This window comes from Protopterus annectens, chromosome 1.part0 (assembly GCF_019279795.1).
Source record: "Protopterus annectens isolate FY-2018-M chromosome 1.part0, PAN1.0, whole genome shotgun sequence".
NCBI lineage: Eukaryota > Metazoa > Chordata > Ceratodontiformes > Protopteridae > Protopterus > Protopterus annectens.
Window position 1 is genome coordinate 1,082,179,247 of NC_056725.1, and position 27,370 is coordinate 1,082,206,616.

Sequence of the window (27,370 nt, forward strand, 5' to 3'; positions counted from 1 at the left end):
GCCATGGTGTCACCACAGTGCCATATCCCGTTGTGGAATATTACTGCAGACCATCCTCGTGCTAACACATGTACACCTACAACACAAATGGATAACATTATAGAGACCACAATCAACCAGTGTTACTAACAGCTATAATACATCATTGCTGGACAGCTACACTACCTGACATGTATGCATTAAACTTCACTCCTTACAACATGTTACACTGCAATACTGTGGTACACTGTAGTACAGTCACTGAGTGCATCAGAATCATATTAGCCTGTCTCTGCATTGATGGTATGGATGACAGGGATGTGGCACAGGTATCATCATATGCACTGGGTGTGTTGTTGGTTTGCCAGAGGCCGAGGCTGGGCCATACCTTTGACATTATGTGTGTGGGTGAGGGGTGTACTGAGGTGTGCTAGGTGTGGTCATGTGGTGTGCGTAGGTATGGGGTTGCCCTAGGTGTGTTTGTATAGTGTTTGAGTATGCATGCACACAGTTCTGCCATGTCACTGCCCTACACAGGTGTTTATGGACAGCTGCAGACCATACCTGGCAGGGTGTGCAGTTCACTGCATCTGGCCATATACACATGGACTGCGCCTGCCAGGGGTTCCATGGGCACGTCCAGGTACAGGCCTTGATATGCTACTCTCACCTGATGATGGTAAATGTCCGCTGGTACCTGGTCCCTCCTGGGACTGGTCAGGACCACATGCACGTGGCCTGCTGTGGGGTGGTGTGGACAGTGCCCCCCACACTGCTGGGGCTGGTACTGCCACTACGAGAGCCCCTTGGTGTCCTAGCACATCCACATTGACTGCCACCTGTTGGTGTTGCTGGCCTACGTCCACGCGGCTGTTGCTGCACTCCCACTACACACTCAAGCATGGACATACCACTGTGGATGAGGGCCATCATCTCACCAGACCATCTATCCATGAGCTCGGTATAAGCATGGATGGCACCAGACAGTTCACAGAAGTTGTCACTTGCAGATGTGAGACCAGCCCTCTGCAGTCTCAGGACCTGTCTGGTGTAACATTCCATACATGCCTGCGCCTCCATGACAGCCTGAAACATGTGCCTGCTGGTACCAGCTATGTCGCCTCTGCCAGGGGTATGATGTCCAGCAGCCCTACCATGAGCACCCTGGGACATCTGCCTATGTGGTGCCCTGCCAGACATCCAGCTATACCTGCTGCGACCACACACAGTAGGCATGGTTAGCACACTTTCCTGTGCACTGCCACCAAACACCAGCTTTCCTTCCACTATGGCCACTGGTGATGGGGTATGTATAAGCACTGAAACTATGGTGGGGTTGGAGTGGCTAAAATGAGGATGTCAAATGATGGTGCAGTGTTAGCCCCTGACAACCCCACCTGTGCCTCAAAAGTACTATCATCATCTTTGGTGTCTGTATGGACACCAACATCACATTGCATGCAGGAGGGACCCTGACCCACCTCGCCACCTGTGAGAGAAAACAATAATCGCACTTTAGAACCTGTACAGCATTGCCTAACACTGCACACACACACACACACACACACACACACACACACACACACACACACACACACACACACACACACACACCCCACCATAATACCTACCTGTCCGTGACTTTACAGACAGTTCCACGTATATGTCCATGTATACCCCATTCTGCATCACACCTGAGTGTATACACACATTGATCCCACTCATTAACATATCAGTCCTCTTAATGCCTGTTACTACATTACATGCCTGACCTGTGTGTAGTGGTTTTAGATGGCCTCACTGCTGTCATTATGATGTTCACCCTGTATATGTCTGGACATCATGAGCATGGCCCCTATATGTGAGGGCTATTATGTTCACTCCATAATATCACACACACTGGTGTGTTATGTGTATGTAATCCTCAGTACATGCTAGATATGCTGCTCAATCACCCTATCATGTGACAACTGCAATATATGGATACACTCTTTGGTGTTGACTAGTACTTCCTCAATGCATCTGTAGTGCTGCATACATGGGTTGTAGGTGACCTCTCTGCTGAATGCAATATTAAGGGTGCACCTGGTGTTTATCTTCCCTATCAATGTCTGTTCCATGCTACAGACCATATTATACTATCAGATTTCCTGTGATTACATACATGACAAGTATTCCTGGTGTGCAAAGTATCAGTCCATGTCCATGTATTGCATGATAGCAAAGGGATGTACTGCTGAATGAACACCTCACAATCACACATGTGCATACTTGGCCAGCCACACAAACACACACACATGCACACATGCATCCTACATGCATCAACCTCCCTCAACTTCACCAGAGTGTCCCTTCAGACAAACTAACTACCCACCAGGATGCACACACACACATACATGTGAGGTTGCACAATGATAGTGTACACAGTCCTCTTATTACCCATCTGTCAACATGCATAACATATGGTACCCAACAGCATGCAGTGCATTTATAGTCAATCCATGCTAGCAACAGTATACATGTGTGTGATGCATGTGCTGTGTCACTAGGTGATACCCCTTCCCTTGGATACCACTGCTCCTATGTATACAGTATTGCTGTGCACCTGTTCTACACCCTGCCATGTACTGTGCACCACACCTCACAGGTGTACAGCCCAATGCTGAATGTGTACTACTGTGTCAGTTATGTCAGCTTTAATGCTCACAGCCACTATGTTTTCCAGCAATACATACCTGGGATGATATGTGGACAGATGTCAACTGTGAATGCCTGATGTCTGATTCACAGCTCTCAACATCAGCGGACCATGTATGACCAATCCAATACTCTTACACTGACAACCATCAGAGCATACCATGGCTTTGGGAGGTGTACACACCCTTATTGATATGACGCACCCATCATTGATCTGTCATGAGACCACATCACTGCATATCCTAACAGTATATGAGCCCGATATGTGACATATGTCTTGTACTTTCACATGCAGTGTCTATGGAATATGTTAGGTGTGCGAATGCTGGCCACGATGCATACACACCGTGTGGGCATATGTGTGCACACCCTTATCATGACAGCTTGTTGCTCCTCTTGTGTCTACTACAGCAGTCACTACTCCTGGCAGGGGTATACCAGCATGGGCCATCTGCATTTGCCAGTGTATGTTCAGTCTGCCCTACACATGCCCCCCTAATCTGCATGATTGCAAAATCTACTCATGTGCATATCCCTTGGTGTTCACACGCTGCCGTCACTATTGCTGTGGGGCTAGGGTTATGGCTGCCACAGGTCCTGAACCTGACTATGTGCAGATACAGTGATTCTTAGCATCCTTAAGATCCCTTCTGCAGTGCACTGGTGTGTCATGCTGACACACCACCTCCTTCAGCCTTTTTGCAGATGCATGGCAAGTAAACCCTACACATGTGTGTCACTTTGCAGTGTCCCATACACTAAACACCACATGTTACAGCCTAGTCCCAGCTGATAATGTGGACCACTGTAATGCCTTATGCCATAGTGTATCTCTGCAGCAGTTGCCATTGCCCTACAGGTATATACACTGGTGTTGCACTGTATATGGGTGTTGTTCCATACATGTCCCTACTGTAGGCCATGTCTCCCACCATTATGTTACTCCCTGTGGACAGATTCTGCAGTGACAGGATGTTAGATATCATGCAGGTGTCTGACATACCCTTCCAATACCCCATCACGGTCACCACTGTGATGCCGTGCATTTCATGGCAATAATACATGCACATGTACAGCATGCATTATGGGTAGGTGAGTTAGATGTGTGCATGGAATATACCATCGCCATTACATGCCCGGTGTATTGGCAAGCATCTACATAATCCATACTCACTAGCTACAGGCTGCTGCCTTGGTGGTATCCTGGAGGGACCTACATAAGAGGGTGAGTGATGCAAGGTCAGTGGTGACACCTGTGGCATTGCTACAGGATGGGTACAGTATTACAATATATCAACAGTACATTTCCACAATACTACCACATATGGACATCTGTTTATCACTACTATGCAGCAGCAAAATATATTTATGACATGTCAGATATGCATGATCTACCTGTACTGATGTGGATGTATACACAACAGTGGTCTACTGATGTGCCCTGTGGCCTTACCTGCACAATCCTCAGCCGGTGTGTGCATGGCATCCACCTCCACAAAGTGTCTGATGGTTGGTGGCTAGACAGATGGGCTGGTGCCACAAGGCTGGCCAAAAGCTTCTCCACACATGTCAGGGAGGATGGATGGCATGGACCCCCCATGGTGAGGTGATCCCCCTGGACTGCAGCAGCATGCTGATGGGCATTGTGAAGCAGGTCAGAACATTGATGCTGGACCTGCTCATAACTGCGGTTGTGCAGTCTGACATCATTGACCCTATGTACTAGGTTGTTCCACAGGGCGGTCCACTCCTGCTGATTACGGGCAGCCCAGCCAAACAAGATCTCATAGTGCTATATTAGTTCATTCAGCAGGATTTCATTCTCAGCTCCTATGTAGGCTGCCAGCCTTCCATGCGACAGCGTGCCTGAAAGACATAAAGGTGGACACAGGTGTGAGCAAGTCATGCAGCAAGGTTACCACAGTTCTTAATACACATCACTGTCACCCCCACATCATATCAGTGACAACAAACTGTACACACAACTCAATAGGTATGGCTACAGCATACCTACCAGTGTGGCAGATATTGTACTGTGCTACACTTTCTGCAATGTGTTTGTAGCCATGTTCCCTGTGTGGACACTATAATTGCTGGCCTGTTACAGACTATTCACCTGCATGCCATTGTCAGGGCCACAACGGTTCCATATATGCATGGGGTATGCTTGCTATGCTACCCTTCGGGAAAAACAAGGTTACCCCTAGCTACCAAATAGGTGGCAATCCACTGAGCACAGAAGAAGTTATCAGGGACCTGGGGACCCAGGTTGGTAGTAGTCTGTCATTCGACACCCATGTAGCTAAAGTAAGGTCATAGTCTCCTTTACTCATCACTCATCAGACCAATGATTGAGTACAACCCCCCATTGGAATGTATCTGACCGGATAAAGTCTCAAAAATCTATCCTATGCTGCCCGACTGAAAGAACTCCTATTCAGCAAGAGCCACAGCTTGCTCAGAGGGTGACCTTGCCTAACATACAAGGCCATGTCAAACCCAGATTTGATGAATATTCTAGATCCATCACAAGACAAGGCCACTTAAACTTAAGACTACAACGGCTATTAATGGGGCGTGCTGGAGGGATAGATTCATCACCCCCAGACTCCCTATGCTGTGGAACAAAATCCCGTACATGTGAGGCAGAGCACCTCGCTGGCCTTGTTCAAGAGAAATCTTGACCAATGGATGTTACCTCAGTGTCACTGCTCGACAGAGGCACAGCAAAATAATGGGTATAGTTCCCCATACTAAAGGGGTGGCGTAAGCCACAAAACGATGGGCTAGGCTTGTAAATGCCCTCGGGCAGATAGCCTAGTATGAACCTATGAACCTATGAACCTATGTGTTTTCTGCACATCTGACATTCTGTGTTATTGTGGATATCTATGCATGCTGTTCGACATGTTCTGGGATTGTGTAGACTATAACTACAGACATATGTTCTATAACAGTGACACAATAGCATGTATATGTACTATTGGGCAGCAGAATCACCTCTCTAAACTCATCTGCCCATGTTACCATGCCACATCACATGTGTGACCCACCCTGGGGCCTCATCATGTACTGGTCCAGCAATACTGCCAGGTGGAGCCAACTCAGGGGATGTTGTCCCCCCCTTGGGGGCACACACAGACATGTTCATGTCCCCTGAGGACAGGTCCAGGGTCTGTTCCATAACGGGCTCCACAGACACATATGGGATGTGCTACACCTTGAGGCACCCAGTACACATTCACAGGGCCCACATACTCCTCCTGCTCAGCCTCCATGCCAGGCACCTTCGGGACATGGACTGCTGTTGTGAGTAGCAGTGGGTGGGAGGCTTTTTACGATTGTGTCCATATTGGGGCCCATGAGGCATCCACATCACAGACCACACACACCATCCAGGGTGTTTACCCACCACATGTGTCACATACTACCCCTGTAGGCTTTCTTCTATATCTACCAACCCTGACCACCTCCTCAAGTATACCTGCCCTACTTCCCCATATTCCCATTTCATACTTCACAGACAAGGGCAATGTGGTCCCAACAAGGGGTTCACATGTGACATACCCTTCCATGTTGTACACACTGACATCTGTAGATATCTGTGTGTATTGCTACGTGTACTGTTTCCTTACACATAGCATGCAACACTGTGGTAGTAATATAGAGGACATGTATTTACATACATATATGTTTGTGTGTATGTTTGTATATATGTAGACATGCATATAGGTATATATCTATATATGCGTAGATATATGTGATGTTGTATATATGTGCTCATATGTATGTCTACACATGGGTATCTGTATATTTGTGGACATACCTGTATATAAATAAAGATATATATATATATATATATATATATATATATATATATATATATATATATATATATATATATGTATAGATATACGTACACATATGCATACCTATATGTGGGGTACATTCCAGACATCAGGTCCACAATCTCACAACACCTTCCTGCACAGCTGCACTGTTCTGCCTGGCTACAGCACAGACAGGTGCTACATATGGACAGAGCCTGACATTAGGGAGGTATAAGTAGGGCTGGATTGCAGGTAACCCTATTACACATCTATTGCATTCCTGCATGCAACAATACAGGTTAACCTGAGTATTCTGCAAGAGGTGGGCTGTGGAACCAAGTGTCCATCATTATGGCATTACTTCCACCACCAGCTATTGGCCACATAATATACATACTTCCCATTACACAACACACACTATGATGGCTTACATCTTATCAAAGAGTGCAGCTCTGCACATTGATGGATATGACCCACTAGTCACAGAGACGGACACTATTGTCCTTAGCAGTTGTTCAGCTGAACATCATTGCAACAACAATACCTGAAGGCACATATAAATCACTCTACATCATCTAGCCCATTCTTATGGACCAAGTACTACTGTCAATTACATACGCATATACTTCACATACCTGTTCTGGGAATGCAGACTCTTCTGGATGTTTTTTTTTTTTTTGTTTGTTTTCTGTGCCTTATGCACACTCTCTCTCTCTCCCTTAGTATCTTTCCAGTAAATGGAATTAGCTGCTTTGCACAGATTGCAGCATGGAATTTGTAGGTAATGCACATGATCAGGTGATGGCCTCTGTACCAATCAGTGTCCTCCACTTACTACCTGCATGCAGCATGCTGTGTAGTACTTCCAGTTATCACTGTCATGGCAACCAACTACTATAAACCCCTACATAATGTGGGCATGGTCCCTTTACCTTTCCTGTATGATGGACATCATTCCTGTGTGTGGGCAGCAGTGTTACAGACAGCAGGTAGCAATACCTCTTACAGGAGAACCTGCACACTCAGGCAAGCTACATATTTGTAAGAGGTTCCAGAACTAAAGATAGAGTGTGAATAGTGTTGCTGTCTGCATTGTATAGCACCAGTGTTAGAGGGTTTGTGTGTAAATACTAGTTTAACTTGGAATGCAGTCTGTCTGCACAGCTCTCAACTGTGGGCCTATCCTCTTGATGGCCAGAGGTGTGCCTATTATGTTTTGTCTGTCCACCACACAGGTCTTGTGTCAGCTATATCACTGGCAGTGTGTGTATTGAGTTCTATTAGTACATGGCTATATCCATTCATGTTTATAACTTCATATTCCTAACTAAGGGTATGTTGCAGACTATCCTGTAACACCAGCAACTTTGTGTATGACAACAGTATTACACATATGGGCTTGTGTTCCAGCATCTGTCCTCCACCTACATACCAGGCTTTGTACATATGACATGCTGTCAGGGGTTGTTATGTAGTAGGCTGTGAGTATGTCATGCTGCCATTCCTGCCATCAGACCACTGCTGTTGTGTCCCCCACACATACTGTGGGGTTGGGTCCATATATGTGTGGGCTTCACCTACACAATAATGTGTGCCCTTATGCCCTCCAGAGGCCAGTGTATGTAACAGTGGTATATGGCCAAGTATTATTGAGTCTGGGGGGGTGCACCATAACTAACCTAGGCTGTTACAACATGTGGGGTTATCAAGGGTTAGCTGCCTTAAGTTATCTAGATGTACTTCACCATAAACCTCACCTTGGGTAAATGCAGGCCTACTGCCTCCTGCCATATAGACTGTTCTGTTTGTCAGTGTGATTGTGATGGTGTCAGTTGTGCCTTGTTATATAACAGAGACATCCCATTGTGTCAACTGTGGTCTGCACCCCCTAGGGATTGTGTACAGTGTGTAGATAGGGGCTGCTGGGCTATACATCTGCATTACTTACTGTTGATTGATCTGTCTTTACTATTGTACTACTTGAAGGCCCCGGCCTGGACAACAACATATGTAAACCTTTCCAGACTACTGTATTAATATAACTGTTTCACTGTTGCATTACTCTGTTTATATGTATGTCTAAACAACTATATGACATGGCATATACAAATGTAATCGTCCACAAATAAAGCTTTCCCATGTATGCAGACCTGTGTGTGGTGTTATATCCTTTGACCTCTCTGTGGGTATATGTTGCAGGCAACAATTGCCATTTGTATGGGTGGCTAATACAGAGTGTCCAGCTGGCAAAGTGGTAACAGTAGGCATAGTGGCTGTTCAATACTGTGTGCACCATCTAAATATGTATCTTCCTATACATATCTCTGTGTGTGTATGTGTAGTTACATAAATATATATATATATATATATATATATATATATATATATATATATGCATATCTGTATCTGCATATATGTGTCTGTGTATATGTATCCTAGGGATGTTGATTGCTTCCACATTGTACGTTTCCTATGATAGCCAGACTGTACTGCATGATATGTTACTAATACCAGCCTGACATCATACAGTTGGGATGGAGAACTGTTTACTTCTTGTGCCCATGTTGAGTCAGGTCCTGGTTATGGGATCTGCAACAGTTGGTAGTGCATTGCAGGGCAGATGTGTTTGGCTGTGGGGGATGACCTATACATACAGGATGTATGTTGTTTGGGCCCCCTCAACCCCATTAACGGTGCATGTGGACATATATGTTTTTGTTATGTTCCCTTTCTTTATCTACAGATGTATGTCTGTATACACCTTTATAAATATATATATATATATATATATATATATATATGCTTACATATATATATATATATATATATATATATATATATATATATATATATATATATATATATATATATATATATATATATATATATATATATATATATAGATATATATATATATATATACATATAGATGTAGACATATATCTATAGATGTATGCATATGTATGTATATATGTTTATTTATATATATATATATATATATATATATATATATATATATATATATAAAATATATATATTTATATATATATATATATATATATATATATATATATATATATATATATCTACATATATAGATATGTATATATCTATTTAGATATAAATAGATACACACACACACACACACACACACACACACACACACACACATACAGCTACATGTTTAAATACATTTTCTGGACTGTTGAATGACTGGGTTGGATGATATGTTTGTGAAAACAGCAGCATTATATGTATCTGACATGGCTTACTGGTAAATCTCTTTGTCTGTGGTGTACAGGGTCCTGGGTTTGAGCCTCGCAGAGGCTGTTTATTTTGTTGCTTGGTAGAACATGGGCTTTTGGAGACAAAGTGATTAAGGCACTTTTAAGCAGTTGTAAGCAGGTTTGCACAGGTTTGCACAGATGTAAGCACTGCTAACTTCCAGTTACAGTTTCTTATACTCAGCTTCTAAATTGCTTAACTTGTATAGGCATTGCTTACCCCCACGCAAACAAGCTTAAACCTGCTTACTGCTGCTTAACAGTGCTTACTACCCCTTACCCCACTCTAATTTCTTTAAAAGAAAAGAAAAAAGGGTTGATAGGAAAGTGATGAAAAAGAGGTCCAAAGAGGGAAAGACAGTGTTGAAAATAGCTAGGGGTGTGCAGGAGGGTGTAGGGAAGGTCCATAGCTGCCCATTTCTTCTACAGCAACAGCTGTGCATATACACTGAATTTGGAGGTAGGTTTGGACACTCACACCCCTGAGAGAGGGGTGAGGACAACAATAAGATGTTGTGATGCCAGTTTGGCCAGATTACATGTGTCTAGAGGACACATGTAAAATAGACAGCTATGTATGGGGCGATATTTTTTTTTGGGAACAGAATGCCATTTTTATTTTTTGGTGAGAGTGGGATGTTGGGGAGGGATAGTAAGTATGTTTGGGGAGGTAGGTTGGGTAAGTTAACAGACAAGACAAACAAGACGCATATGGGGCGGTATATGACACATGGGGGATAAACACCTTGATGGGGATGGGTGTTGGGAAATCTGAAGCCCATGAGTCCCCTAGTGGAAACAGTGGGACTGAGATCCCAACCCATGGGCTGTCACCACTGCACCTTCACAGCCCTGAAGGTAGCTGTGCTGGGGGCTGTGCCAGAGAGCCAGGCTGAACCTCTAGTCATGACATGCATCCCTCTAGCTGGTGTAGAAGATCTCCAAACTGCTAATCGAGCTCTCTATGCACCACTACCCAGACATGGCGACAGGTGACAGCTTCCTGCCCGCACCCGCTCTCAGGGGCACGTGAACTCCATCATCCCCTGAGGTGGTTCCACCAGAAGGTGGTGCAGGGCCAACAGACGAGGAGGTCCTGGGTTGGAAACCAGACATGCTGGTGCCTGGTGCCACAGCCAGCTGAGGTGGGACAGATGGGTCCGCAGCGACCTGCATTTCCATACATGCTATGGTGTTTATGGTGTATTAACATATGTGGGTTAGTAATAATTCCAAGGCAACTGCAATCACGATGTGACCTTTAATAAATAATACTGTGATGACAAAATAATAACACAAAATATATATTAGCAGCGAAGCACGAACATATAATTTCCATACACACTAAGCACTTTCACCCATCTAATCCGTGGGTTTCATCAGAGTAAACTTGCTTTGAAATCACATTTCCTTTTTAAGATATTCTCATTAAAAATTCTCCAATCAACATTTAAGCTAACCTTGACTCATTTATAATGTAATACATATTCATTAAAATAATTAAAATAATTAAAATAAACGCCTCCTACCTTCAATGCAATAATATATAAATATGTTCATAAAAATATTTATATTTGTATGTATATCTTAGCGAATACTTAAAATCAATATTGATGCTCCAAGTTTTTACAAAAATGCTTGATGTAAATATGTTAATACAATACATATTCTTTCAAAAATTAAAACAATAAAAACACTAGAAATAAATATATATATAATGTTTTAAGAGAATATATATTTAACATAAAAACATGTGGTTCCTATCATCAATTTCTCAGATACAACAATAGTAAACCATTCAAATAAGATAAGATTTACATTTAAGAATACTAGAGATGGAAACATGTTTGTTAATGCCTGGCAAATTACAAGCGTTCAACATAAGCTGCCATAGGCATTCCTTTACCTCCAATAAATTATTTATTTTCTGTAATACCGCATGAGCTGGGATTAGCCATGTTTCAAGCCAGTTTATTGGCCTATAGTGACATGAATGTAGAAAAAAGGAAAGTGATAACGGGGATGATGGAGATGGTATTAATAAACAACTACTTTAGCATGGAAGGGGAGTTTTATAGACAAAAATCAGGTCTGGCTATGGGGGCCAAATGTGCACCTATTTATGCCAATTTAGTTTTGGCACAATGGGAAACACAGCAAATTTTCACCTCCAAGTTCTGGTCTAATATTACTCTATATTTAAGATTTTTAGATGATATTCTAATTTTGTGGAATGGGAAAGAAGAAGAAATTGCACAGTTTTTAACATACCTTGAGACAACTACCTCTTTTTTAAGGTTTACACATCACATATATAGGAATAAATGTGAATATTTAGATATATTGTTTGATTTAAGTGAAGAAGGAATTGGATCTAATATATTTAGGAAAAAGACATATTCAAATTCCTTCTTACACTACAATAGTTGTCACCCATACTTTCAAAAAAAGAATCTGGTGAAGGGACAGATGGTTAGGCTGTCCCGCATTATTAGTGATGACAACAATTTTAAAAGTGAGATTGACAAACTTATTGGGATGTTTATTGACAGGGGCTATCCTATGCAACTGTTAACAGACTTAAAGAAAGAAATATTGTTTAAAAGAAATTGTACATTTAAACCTATACTTAAATTTGGTTATAACAATACAAATGAATCATCTAGCAACAAAAACAAAAGGGAAGCGTTAGTAATACCATTTAATGAGGCTTCTGATGCTATAGTTAACACATTGATGGATGTATGGACAACTGTGTTCAGTATCAAATCGGAAGTATTAGGAATTATTGGGAATTCACCGTGTGTTACATATAGTAGAGGAAGGAACTTAAAAGAGTATTTTGAAAACAACAACAATACACAATTATATAGTAATTCAAGAATGAGTAAGTGTGGGTTTTGTAGAACATGTAAATTTGTTAATGATGTTCCCTATGTCATGATACACAACTATAACAGATCTATAAAGTGTCCAGGGTTTGCTAATTGTAACACCAAAATGGTTGTTTACCTAGCTACATGTTTATCATGTCAAGCATTTTATGTAGGTAAAACCATTAGAAAGTTAAGAAATCGTATTACGGAACACACTAGGGACATTAAAAACATAAAAACTAAAAACAAAAAAACTACTAATTCCCTTTATATACACAGTACGAAATGCCCAGATTTTAAAAGGTTTATATTTTTTGTAATTGATAGAATACCACAAAATATGGATACGGGTGGTGATGTGAATAATTTATTGGAGGTAAAGGAATGCCTATGGCAGCTTAGGTTAAACGCTTGTAATTTGCCAGGCATTAACGAACATGTTTCCATCTCTAGTATTCTTAAATGTAAATCTTATCTTATTTGAATGGTTTACAATTGTTGTATCTGAGAAATTGATGATAGGAACCACATGTTTTTATGTTGAACATATATTCTCTTAAAACAAAAACATTATATATATATTTATTTCTAGTGTTTTTATTGTTTTAATTTTTGAAAGAATATGTATTGTATTAACATATTTACATCAAGCATTTTTGTAAAAACTTGGAGCATCAATAATGATTTTAAGTATTCGCTAAGATATACATACAAATATAAATATTTTTATGAACATATTTATATATTATTGCATTGAAGGTAGGAGGCATTTATTTTAATTATTTTAATTAATATGCATTACACTATAAATGAGTCAAGATTAGCTTAAATGTTGATTGGAGAATTTTTAATGAGAATACCTTAAAAAGGAAATGTGATTTCAAAGCAAGTTTACTCTGATGAAACCCACGGATTAGATGGGTGAAAGCGCTTAGTGTGTATGGAAATTATATGTTCGTGCTTCGCTGCTAATATATATTTCATGTTATTATTTTGTCATCACAGTATTGTTTATTAAAGGTCACATCGTGATTGCAGTTGCCTTGGAATTATTTCTAAGTCATATTGTAGTGTTTAACATTATATGTGGGTTAGTAATAGTCAATACATTCCAGGTTTAGGTATAACAGCATGCATAGATATTCCCATTAACCCAGACACCAGATACAGTTCCATAGGAAATGGAACACAAGCATATATGGGACCACAGTGGTAACAACAGCATGCAGGTACATTGATTGCACCATGCCACCAATGTTGGAGTATTTCAACATAGCACATGCATTGAAGCAGATTTAAATAATTATCAACCAATAGCACAGATGTCCCAGCATAACAGTCGAGTCATCACACACCAGTTGAGGTGGGTATGTAGTGTATTGTTGGAGATACGGTGGGGGGAGAGAAAGATGTCAATTAACAACTAGTATATTCCTTTAGTTCGCATTACTTTCCTAGTCAGTGCTATTATCTGTACCTTACAAGTACTACTATTGCTTTAGTTTGGACAGTGATATGGCTATCATCTTTATAGATCAACTGGTTTTACCTGCAGTATACACCTCTTGCGAAATGTTTGTTAACACTAACTGTTTCTACACATACACACAGATTCCAGGTTGATGTTATGCACATACCTGTCCGTCTCTTTTTGCACAGACTCTGGCCATGTCCTGACCACATGCAAGTGAACCGGGACATATCTAGACTATTACCCTCTTCAACCTTTACTGACTTACAACACTCTTATACAGGATTTCCTACACAGTTATATTATGTAGCACAGTGTGGGTGACAGTGATCAGTGATACCTTATTATTCAGAGCAACTGCAACACTCACAATTCCATACAATACCAGAGTAAACAGTACTAGTAAAGGGTAGCATGCTTTTTTTCTTGGCACAATGTTTATATCCAACGTACCTGTGGGAGCAATGTTTGTTAGCACTATCTGAATGTTGCCACACGCAGTACCAGATTCCACATTATATTATGCACATACATCTCACGCTGTTACTGTACACACTCTGGTCACAGCTTGACAACATTGGGGTGTAGATAGGACATACTTGGCTTATTACTCTCATAGCAGTTTTGTGAGTTGCTAGAGTGATAAGTTTGTTCTCATAGATGTGTGACAATCAGTTACATTTCCTGTTTGTTGCCTAAACATCTGGGAGCATCCCACTGACTTCCCAGGGGGACAAGGTGACTGGCAGCAGATATGGGCCCATGTACTGGACATTCTAGACTTATCTGTGCAGTTGTGGGGTATGGTTCTATATGCAGCCTACTTCCACTGCCAGGTTTCAGACAATGGCTGTGTCTGCTAAAACTAAAACACTGTCCATCACAGTTGTGTGTGCTACATAGATATTGCTGTATATCTCCTACCTGTTTTCTGTCTTATAATTCTCCAATGGTTTTACATTCTGACCTTGTATTACAACACTCTTTGACAGGATTTCCTAGACAGTTATATTATGTAGCACAGTGTGGGTGACAGTGATGAGTAATACCTTATTATTCAGACCAACTCCATCAGTACCAATGCCATACAATACCACAGTAAACAGTACCAGTACAGGATATCAATCTTTTATTTCTAGGCACAGTGTTCATATCTGACAGACCTGTGGGAGCAATGGTTGTTAGCACTACCTGAATGTTGCCACACACAGTACCAGATTACACATTACTATTATACACATACATCTCACTATGTTACTGTGCACACTCTGGCCATAGCTTGACAACATGGAGGTATAAATGGGACATACTTGGCTTATTACTATCATAAGATTTTGGGGAGTTGCTAGTGTGCCAGCTTTGTTTTCATAGATGTGTGACAATCAGTTGTATTTCCTGTTTGCTGCCTGCACATCTGGGATCAACCCACTGATTTCCCAGGGTGACAGGCAGTTGTTATGAGCCAATTTACTGGACATTCTGGATATATCTGTACAGTTGTGGGGTATGATTCTTTATGCAGACTACTACCTTTCCCAGGATTCGAACCATGGCTGTGTGTGCTAAAAATGCAACAGGTCATATCTCAGTTGTGTGTGCTATTTGGATTTTTGTTATTTGCTTTTTCACTGTTTTCTGTCTATGTGTCTCTCAGTTGTACTAAGTGACCTCTAGGGCTTACATTAGTCAAATACAGACGTTCCTGCACATTCTATTTCTGTTGCACAGTGTGGGTAACAGTGCTTACTACAACAGTACTGTTAAGTGATTGCAAATCTACATCAGCATATGATACCAGAGTATACACGTGCAGTCCAGCAGTTAGACCTATGTTGTCAGTCTATTATGATTTTATTTACATACAAACTGTATGAGACTCTTCTTGCCATATTCTCCGGTGTATGCAGTACTTGCCTTAAACAATACAGGTTTTATACTGGCAATTAATTTACTAACACTTTTAGATTTATTTCCTGTGACAGTACATGCAAGAGTATTACTAACCTGCCTCATGTCGCAACCTCTCCAGGCGAGAGCCATGGGCCTCCTAGTTTACAGCCCGCTCACTTGCAGCTGTGAAGGACATAAAGGAAATATTTAGTCATACCTATCCATAATATACATGAGCTGGCAATTATTAAACAGGTAATGGAGAAATACTTACACACAGCTGGGATCTCCCCTGTTGTCCTAGCCTCTTGGATTCACTGATCAAAGAGATCCCCCTTTCGTCGCTTCAGGTCAGCATAGTGATGCATGACCTGTTCACCAGTTTGGGGTATGCCAGTGGCACTGGTGAGGTAAAGGGTGAGACAGTCCCAGGCTTCCGGTTTATATTGGAAACCCTGATACTTGCCCTGCAGCAGTCTCTGCTCATGGTCTTTGACAAGGAGTCCTGCCATGACTCTAGACACCTGGATGACCCATTGCTGCACCCGCAAGTGTGTTCCCTCTCCTCTTTCTGCCATGGTGCCTGCAGGGGGAAGCTACAACCAGTTATGAGATGTATTCCCACCTGTTGGGTATAAGTAGGGCCGATTTCCCGCACTTTGCCGTGATTGGCCAGTTTTGAAAAGGCTAAGCTATGGGCAAACCTGCTTACCTAAGGCTGGCATTGTTTAAAGAGATATACCATTGGGCACATTGAGTTAGCTGGCCTACACATTTCTTACACCTCCTAAACTGGCCTGTGCAATGCTTATCACTGCTTAAAATTGACTTTTTCTGGTATCCATAATTCATGTGTACGTACACTGTATGGGGTCCTTGTGTTTAATAGGGGACTTCAACACTCTATTACATTTACACCTCACATCTGGCCTTACTTCAATACTCCAGTTCACATATTTATGTTATGTAGTAGGTTATAGAACATATGACTGTATATTGATTCCTTTCACATGTTCAGTTATTTTACTATCGTGAGGATTTGTTTGGTAATGCCTCATTTAAATGTACTGCTGTGATTGCCTGGTGGTTAACTACTGTGACTATAGTGTAAAGAGTCTTGGGTTCAAGACCTGGAAGGCTGTTTATTTTGTTGCTGGGCAGAACAAGGGCCATTGGATACAAAGTGATTAAGGCACTTTTAAGCACTTGTAAGCCAGTTTGCGCGAGGGTAAACACTGCTAACCTCCAGTTAAATATGCTTACAGAGAGTTAGCTTCAATATTGCTTAACCTGCCACTGCGCATTGCTTACCCCCATGCAAATGGGCTTAAACCCACTTACTAGTGCTTACATATGATTACTCCCTCTTACAACTGCTCAATGCTGCTTACACTTGCTTACTAGTGCTTACTCCCACTTACCACTGCACTAATTTATACAGTAATATCTAATGGTTCTTGGGAAGGTGGGGGATTTGAAAGCTGTATGGAGTTATCATTCATTACACATTTTGCCTTCCATTTGTATCCATGATTCCTGTGTACATATACTGTCATGGGGCACATGTGATTATCTGTGTACTTTGCAACATTATGACATTGACACCTCATATCTGCATTTAATGCAGTACTCCAGTTCACAAATATATGTTATTTAGTAGGTTATGCAACTAAAATATTCGTCATAACGTGATTTGACATGGAAAGTGCTGCAGTGCGACTTTTGGGAATGCCTGTTTGTAAGGCAAATGCTCTTACCACTACACTATTGCTATACTACTTCATTTACATATATCTTCCTTGTTATCTTCTTCTGCCATTTAAGCTGCATTAACCATAGCTAAGCGATGAGCAAACCCTTGCACCTATGGTTAGATTTAATCGGATTCATAAAAATAAAATGGTATGTTTATTTTGTTTGTATTTACTATTGCTATTGTACATGTGGGGGGAAGTTGCTGGGGGTATGCATACACCTATGAGCATTCTCGCTCATTCTTTTGGCATTTCTGCTGTTCTTCATTTGCAGGGGCATGTATATTCTGAGAGCTCCGCTCTCAGACACGCCCCCTGCACTCTTACATGCTCCGTGTAAGATTTGGAGCTCAGGCAGCACGCCTTCATTAATATGCATGGCGCACTGCCATCCTGGTCCTAAATGGCCACTTTCATGCAGGACTAAGCTACTCCTGCACGGAAGATAAGTACATCCGGGGGGTAGTGTTATACTAGAACTCATCTCATGCAACTGAAGGGTTTGGCACTTGTTATTAAACTGCTGAGATGGCAGCATGTCTGTTTATTTTATCCTCTCTGTAATATGTCTCAATCAAAAAAAAGACTGCAAGTCTTGACATTACCCAGTTAACAAACAAAAGCAAATAAAATATAATGCAAAGTAAAGGAAAGATACAAATCATATCTCATGCCTGAAACCCTGATACATATCGCACAAAATTCTTGACAGGTGTATCACAAAGGGCGGGGCAAGGCTTGAATACTTTGAAAATGCTGCTCACTTTGTTTAGAATGTCTAAAGCTCATAGAGAAGTTCATAACTATGTAATGCAATAACTCAAATGTTCCACAGGTCTTTAATAAAATTCTATTGAAGCTGTTTTTTTTTGGCAGACTGCTGGTATGCATTAAATAATACATCTGGAATTTTTTTATTAGAAATGAAATACTGCAAAGGTTAGCTCCTTCAAAGTACAGAACCAAAATTTCCTATAGGATGTGTCAGCATGAATCCTAAAGACATCAACTGTTACTACAAGTCACATGTAGAACATTACCATCCTAACTTTGCCTGATGTTCTTGGTCATTTACCTGGTTGCATAGAAATGAAAAGCCTGCATACTTGTCTAGTGGTATTTGTTATCTAAATTACTCTCACTATGCCAATTACCTTCACAATGTAGGAGTCCTATATTCATAAATACACTGTCATGCAGATTCAGTCTATAGTAAGCACAGACACAGAAGAAGTTAAGCTTTTAAATACTTTCTTATTTAAGCTAAACATAAGATAATCAGGTATGTCAAGTACGTCTGAGGATGTTGTGCAGTTTCTTTTAAATATGTTTGTGGAATCTAGCAGCAAAGCATTGTTGAAAATGTGTTCTTTCGGAATTTTGACTCTTTTTTTATCATGTCAGTAATGTGTGATGCTCCTTTTATCAAATATAAAACTAGACAGTTATTCATGAATCAATTGTATTCATGCAAACAACACTAACTTAGATCACAGGACCAACTTATCTAAATCACACCATTTTCAGTGATTTACTCCTTATCTGTATAGTCTGCACTCAGAAACATCTTCTGTATGTTCTGGCATATGTCTGGTTTTAGTTATTTATAAATGGAACTGCTGAAAACCAGACTAACTGTTTAGCATAATGGGCCATCTTGGTATCTTAAAAAGCACTTTATTTTTGATTGTGATTTCCAATAGCTTTAAAAATGTATTGTTTTTCACTTTTTAGAACCTAATTTTCTGATTGCATGCTATTAAAACAGACATATAGCTCAAAATATCTTTAAATGCCAGGAACAAATGTATGACAAATTTTGTTCAGTCTGCAAGGGATTGTCATATACAGGAAATTGTCCATTTTTATGTTCATTTTTATTTGGATAAATGAGTGTTATTTTATCTCAGTTCAATTTTGCCAGCACAAGATTCATAGTGCACATCCTCTTCTAATGTTTTTGTTTCTTCATTTGTTTCAAAGCCGTTTTTCCACATAACCAATGTCTGTGCTTATTAACAAAACGTGGTACAGATCCTGAACATAATGGAATATTGATCCACTTTCTTTTTTAGATGGTAGACTGTTTAGTCTGTGTTTTCTGTGATCTCCACTCCAGAAAAAAAAAATAACTAACTTTATTTAACCTATTATTTAATTTATGTATTGACACAGGATGAATTATCTGCTTCAAGTGAAGTTTCAATTGGAAATCAGTCAACAGTAAAATGACTAAACGTACTCTGTGAACATTGTATCATGTGCTTTATATGCATCATCTGTTTTCTTTTATTTTGGGGGTGTAATTAAAAGTAATTAAATTGCAAGCTTTCTTAGAGTTGACTTGGAACAACAGAAAACATTTTATTAAGATTTAGTATTTTAGTATTTACATTTTATGACTCAACAGTGCAGATATGACAAAGTATCACTGTATCAGTAGCAAACAAAAATTACATCAAATAAAATATTTTAGGAAAGCAGATATTCAGTAGTTCAGAATGTGTATAATATAATCATATGGACTCAAGCTACAAATACAGGGGCATTTCCAAACAGTATAGAAATTCAATTATTTGCATAAAAAATGCAACACAATTGGATATAGACATTCTCAAGCACAGACAAACATGAAGATAACCTAAACATTAACACAAGGCTATGACAGGGTGAACAGACCATTGTTTAGATGTAGAAAGTACATATGCACTTCTTTCTTTCCATCTCCCTCTATGTCTTCTATTAGTTAGGTGGGCAAACATGCCATGTTTTATGGAAAATCTTACTGGTGGTGATGGTGGTCAAATTATATTGCAGTCACACTTCAGGAATCCAAATATAATATAATTCAGTAGTTTTCAAGTTTCTCAATGGTTATATGATCCTGGAGTTAGCTTACATACGTTCTATGGGTGAAGGGCAGAGCCCCCACAAAATCAAAGTGATTAGTGCTTTTTGGCAATCACAGATGTAAAGTGTGAGCTTACCTTTGTGATTCCTGGTTCTAGATTTTTTTTGTGTTGATTGTAATTACTGATGAATGATTTCCTTTGATCAATCTTCATCAATGTTCGTCAGCAACTGTTCCGTATACACTTTATATATCTATATCCATCTGTCTATCTATCTGTCTATCTATCTATCTAAATAACTATCTGCCTATATGTTTATATCAATCACAAAAGTTTGAAACTACCTTTAATGAAACAAACCCAAAAAATAAAAACATGTTTTGCACCCAGGACTCTCCCTTGCCACTTATTTATACCAACTCTGACATCAGAAAACAGCAAGAGAAAGACAACAACTCACCCACTGTTATACCATGACCTCACAGCAACACGTGCTGGCTTTATCTGATCATGTGAGAGTTTGATTTCTGAAGCCAGAAAGAGAAACCATTCACTATTCTGAAAACACACACCCACGTGCGCGCACAAACGCGCGCGCACGCACTCACACACACACACACACACACACACACACAAATATATGTGTGCGTTTGTGTTGTTTACATTTGTGTGTAGTATGTAAAAACTATATGTCTCTAGGTATACTTATATAGATACAGATATAGATATAGATATAGATATATGTCTGCATATGTCAATATAAGTAGATCTATTTTTCCTAAGCAAAACGTGCAAAATATATATTTTGTAAATCTATTATAGATGCATATTTTTGTGTTGAAATGAAAGAAACCAGTGAAAGAATAAGGAAGCATTGAATAAAGGAAATATTACACTGCAGCGAATGCTAGGGAGATTTAATATCAGGAATGAATAATGGGATGATATTCTCAAGCAAAAACTGATCTTTTTTTTCTGTAAGACAGTAGTCTTGTTACACTAATCTGTTGTGTTTCAGAATTGTAGTATTGCTAAAAATGCATAGGTGGCAGCAACATTGGGGTACAGTATTCAGTAGTTCCTTTTCAGTGCAGACAGGTACCTTACTTACTAGAATCACAAACTGTCACTGGTAAAACAGTCATTGGTTTAATTAAAGCATTTCCTGCACTGAACACAATTCTTATAGGTTCATAGGTTTATACTAGGCTATCTGCCCTAAGGCATTTATAAGCCTAGCCCAAATTTTTGTGGCTTACGCCACCCCTTATATGAATAAATACTGTGCCCATTAGTTTGTTGTGCCTCTGTCCAGCAGTGACATAGAGATGATTCCCGGGGTAAACCTACGATCTCCCATCCACAGGTCAAGATTTCTCTTGAACAGAGCCAGCGAGGTGCTCTGCCTCACATGGACCGGGATTTTATTCCACAGCATAGGGAGTCTCTGAGTGATAAATCTATCCCTCCAGCACGTCCTATTTATATACGTGCTAAGGTTTAAGTCACTTGCTCAGTCATCAAAGATTATTGTATTGAAGTTGCATGTTTCTTGTGGGATAATAGATATTGACACACTTTAACATGGAAAAAAATTCTCCAGTTTGTAGTTGCGGTTTGTACTTGATGCAAAGGATTCTTCACAGACTGCATGTCTACTCATCAAAATATGCTACTTAATTCCTGTTTCACTGACATGCACAACATTGATGGCTTGAAGTGGACAAAATAAAGATGATAGACTGTTTTTTTTGGGGGGGGGGAGTGGAAATCATCCAAATCCCATACTATCTCCCTACAAAGTGCTATGAATCTGTATTGCAGATAAAATAATTCTTACTCCAAATTTGCTACTTATTCAGGAAAGCAACATCTTAGATATCAGACATTTCAGTCAAAAATGTGGTCTTGAAAATAATAGATAGATGTTTTTTAAATCTATAGGAGAGCTGTAATCATAGGTTCATACTAGGCTAGATGTCATTTAGGGCAATTTTAATTACCCTATGGGGGTCTCAAACCCTGCACGTTGTGCTCATATGGTAAATACCTTAACTATTATGCCAACCTCCCACTCCCGCTAATACTTTCTCTCCCAGAACTTGCTTATTTTCAGCTTGTTATCTGACCCTCCTTTTGTTAGAAATCGTTGGAATTTGAAAATAAAAATAACAAGCAAAGTGTCACTGCACAGCATAAAAATGTGAGGGGGGAAAAAATGAGTATAAAAGAGGACTGTAGTAAGGAAACTCAGATGAAAGTGACATGACAGTTTATTTAAGAAAAACAAAAACTGTTTGCCAACAATTAAAATGTGTTCTATACCATTATGCTTAGTAATATTGCTTTTCCTCCTATAATCTGTTAAATAAATGTAAAGTTGTTATGACATCTTAGAGTGACCTTTTTCTAATGTATCCTTTAACTTAGTTAACATGTCTTCCTTTTGACAGATATTAATATTCATTCTGTGCCGGACTGTTTGTAAATATATAGTAATGTTTTTCAAGATTTAGTAACTAGATTATAGTCTTCAAAAACAAGTGTCTATGGCAAATTACCTAAATACTTCACTAGTTTCTGTTTGAAAATTTCATGGCGAAGAGTATGGCAGGACAATAACTTATAGTCAGCCTTAACACCACAAAACATATTTTTAACAATTCCTGAATGCACTTATCTTTTTGTCTGACACAGACTTAAAGAGCTTATCCCTGCAATCAGTCTCACAAAGTGTCAAGCACTGAAATGTATTTGCTTGAGCTTTTGCTGTATTTTGGAAGGTAAGAAAGGCTTTTATTGTCTCTTTCTAATACAGAGCAGCATTGTTGTGTTTGTTTGGTTTCCCTTGGTCAATTGTTGATGCAACGTCTGGAATGTTTCTGTAACAGGATTTGGAGGGGTTATACAAGACATAAGGTCTAATAACAATATTACAGTTGCTGGATTATGAGTCTGTATGGCATATGAGAATATAAGAATGTAAATGGGAATGTTACTTTATTTTGGGTGAGTTTTACTGTACATGGAATTCATTAAATAGATCAATGTAACTATTGCCTGAGCAGAATATTTAAAATAATTATAAAGTGGCCAAGATACAAATGGGCAAAGGTATTCGCCAGTGATAAGTGGGTTGAGGACCCAGTCTACTCTGACCTATACCAGTGACCCATGCTAACAGTGGGAGGGGTGTATGTACTCCTCAATATTGGCCAGTGTTTGCCCACCATAAAGCCCAGCAGCTGTGGATCAATAAGCTACTGGCTGGCCGGTGTCTAGTTGCCCTGCCTGTTTTACCTGGGGTAGCTCTATTGAGCAAAAGTTGAATGTAAAACCAATCAACCTGCCAGCCAAACATGAACTGAGAATTGTTACGCTTAATGTAGGTTCACTGACAGGATGCAGCTTGGAAGTGCATGACATGATGATACAGAGGAGGCTGGACGTTCTATGTATCCAAGAGACAAGATGGAAGGGCAGTGTATCAAAGCCACTTAGCTTGGGATCCAGAGTCTACTACTCAGGAGGGGAGCAGGCTAAAAATGATGTAGGAATTGTGGTGAGAGAGAGGCTTCAAAAGGCAGTGAGGGATGTCATCAGAATTAGTGACAGACTCATGGCAATCAGACTCCAGTGTTGCATTGAGCTAATGGTGGTATCTTCATGTTCATGCCCAACTGATAAAAACTACAAATAAATTGCATCTTCAATTAATATTATTATTATATTTGCAGTTTTTACCCGTGGTGGTGGTGCTGCGGTAGCATTGTCTCCTCACAGTAAGATGCTGTCCGGTTCAATTCTCAGCTAGAGTGTCTTCTGTGTGGAGACATGCGTGAATGGGCATACCTTTGTTGAAGGTTGTGCGTCAGGCCTGGCAAGCCAGTACGTAAAAATCAACTGCCAATCATTAGCGAACCGGAGTTCTACTGTGGCGACCCCTAACGGTAAAAAGCCGAAAGACACAAACAATTATATTTGCGGTTTTTGTGATTTTCCTTTCCAGCAATGCAAAGATATTTGAAGAAAGGAATTATTTCTAGCTGTCTTCTAGCAGAAATCTAAGAGACAGCTACCTGCAAGAAGTGCATTGCTGGGAAGTAAAATGGTTATACCCAGACTATGCTGGATTCAAGAATCTAAAAGATGCACCTTATTTTGAAAATTTTAAACAAATCTGAGATAGATGAACAAGGAGCCAGAGATTACATTTTTAGATCATGACTTAACATATCATGCTTCAGAGCTTCAAACTATCAAAGCTACTATACAGAAAGACAAGAGAAAAGTCAATGGGCTATTGTAGAAGGTTGATGACTTGAAAAGTAGACAGAGGTAAAATAATCTGCATATGATACCCTTTAAAAATGCAACAAAATGTGCATACATTTTTTAATCCAACCTGCCTGCTGCTCTTCTTCCCCTCTCCTGTCTCCAGAACTAATAACCGAATGCACCTGATCTGCGCTGAGACCTCTGACAGGCACTTCTCATCTCCTCTGGCAGATTATTTTCATTAATTCAGCTTTAATAATGGAGAGTGTTAGATAAAGTTAGGGAAGGAAAAGACATCCATTTTGCTGTCTTTCACATATGAATCTGTCAAGATTTCTTCTCGGACCATTAGGCAAGAAGGAAATAGCATCTGCCTTGGTCAGATAGTTGTATCACAGTAATGGCCTACCTTTTAACTTGGTATACTCTAATGCACTGTCCTTAAAGGGAAAATAATTATCTGACAATTTTACAACTGTTAAAGTGCCACACATTCTGCAAACGTATTTATGACCCATGACAGTGAATAATAAGATGGTAATAATAGATAAGAATATCAGTCAGGCCACTACCAATGTCTTTGCTGCTCCAACATCAGCCATCCAGACTAAAAGGCATACTATGCCAGTAAAGTTTGCAGAAGTCTCACACTCTTCTACCTCCTGTAATGACTCTTCCTAAAACTCCCCTAATTATCTTCTTGTTTAAGTCTGTAGTCAGAATACCCTCCTGCAGAAACACTTGGTGGGACAGCATTTCCATATCTGTACTAAGGAGAGATTTCTTCCCTTGCAGAAATCTTAATACCATACAATGGACACTAACCTCTTGGTCTCTGCTTAAGTAGCTGTTTCTTACACTACTACTAAATACACCATGGCAACATACTTGCCAGCTGTCCAGATTTTCACAGAATATCCACATTTTTGCCTTGTAGTTTTGGTCTGTTTTTCATAAAATTTGTTGTTTTTTGGCAAATCATTGAGGATTGAAATCACTACATAATGGCATACATTTGAGTTTCAGAGTTTGCATCCTTCAGAAAATGTATACTAACACAAATCCTGTTATTCTATCAGCTTTCTAAGTTTATAAGAGCAGTATTTGAAATCTGTTCCTATTTTGGGATTTTTATTCCCCCATTAGTTTTGGCTTTGTCCACATTTCTTGCACTAAGAGATTGAGAGGTACGCACGGCAAGGCTATTTTCAGCAGAAGCTTCTCTGATGAAACAGTGCACTAATAGATGAGAAAGGAAAAAGTACCATCCGAGACTGTAACCCATTATGCCAACATATTACTTCTCCATGGGTCTCATACCCCATAAGATTTTATTTTTTTTGTGACTGATGCCTTAGGTGCACTTCGATTCAAATGGGAGGACCCCAGCATTTGAACTCTCCTGTGCAACTAGTTTACTAAGCTTAGGATAAAGTTTGTGATTGAACTTATTAACTTCAGGAATAATTTACAGTTACTGAAGAAGACTAAGGCAGTGAGCTGTTAACAATTTGCTTCCTGTAGTCCAAAGACTAATTATGTCTGCATCCATGTGCCTACTGTGTGACTTTGAGTAACTTAATACAGGATATTAAATCATGTTTGTAAAGAACTATTGCACAAGTTCCACATGGTTCCATTTTTGGGACCAATATTTTTCATTATTTTTGAAATTTCTTGTCTTTTCAAAACATTGGATCAGAAAAATGTAAACTCCAGACTAAAATTCATAAATATGATGGTATAAATGAGTTGAATGTTTACTTAGTTCTCTTGTAGTCTGAACTGAAAGTCAATGATTAAAATTTAACATCAAGAAATATAAAGAGGTACTTTATGGATTGAAAGGATATATAACAATTAAGTTGGGGCAACATGAAATTGAAATTTTGGAATACACAAGGGATATAACTACTATAATTAGTACTCAGTCTAACTTAAAAAAATGTAGACATAAAACAACAGAAATGAGACAAACTACTTTAATATTCAAGACAGCTGAATCAAGAGATGAGGAAGTCTTATGTACATTGTATAAAATGACAGACTGATCATAGAGTGCATCTTTTGCTTTTTGTCATATAATGGCTGACCTTGACAGGCTAAACTCCATAAAAAGGAGATTCACAAAAAGAATAACAAATATAAACAAAAAATAAAGTTTCAGTGGTGAAAGCTTTAAAATGATTAACTGATGTACTATAGTATCTTATATATATTAACAAGCCTTTAAGGCTTCAACAAACTACTAGCTTGAGGAAAGACATTGGCTTGATTAAGGAAGAACAATATTGAGGTAACAGTATTATGGACCCACATAAAAGATTAAAACTGGTATTCACAGTTATAGTCATTGTGTGAATGTGTTATGGCTATCCACATATCTGTGAATGAGTGCAGCTAAGTAGCAATTTGTAAAAGCCACTTATGTTAATATGGCATGGCCACACATTAGCATA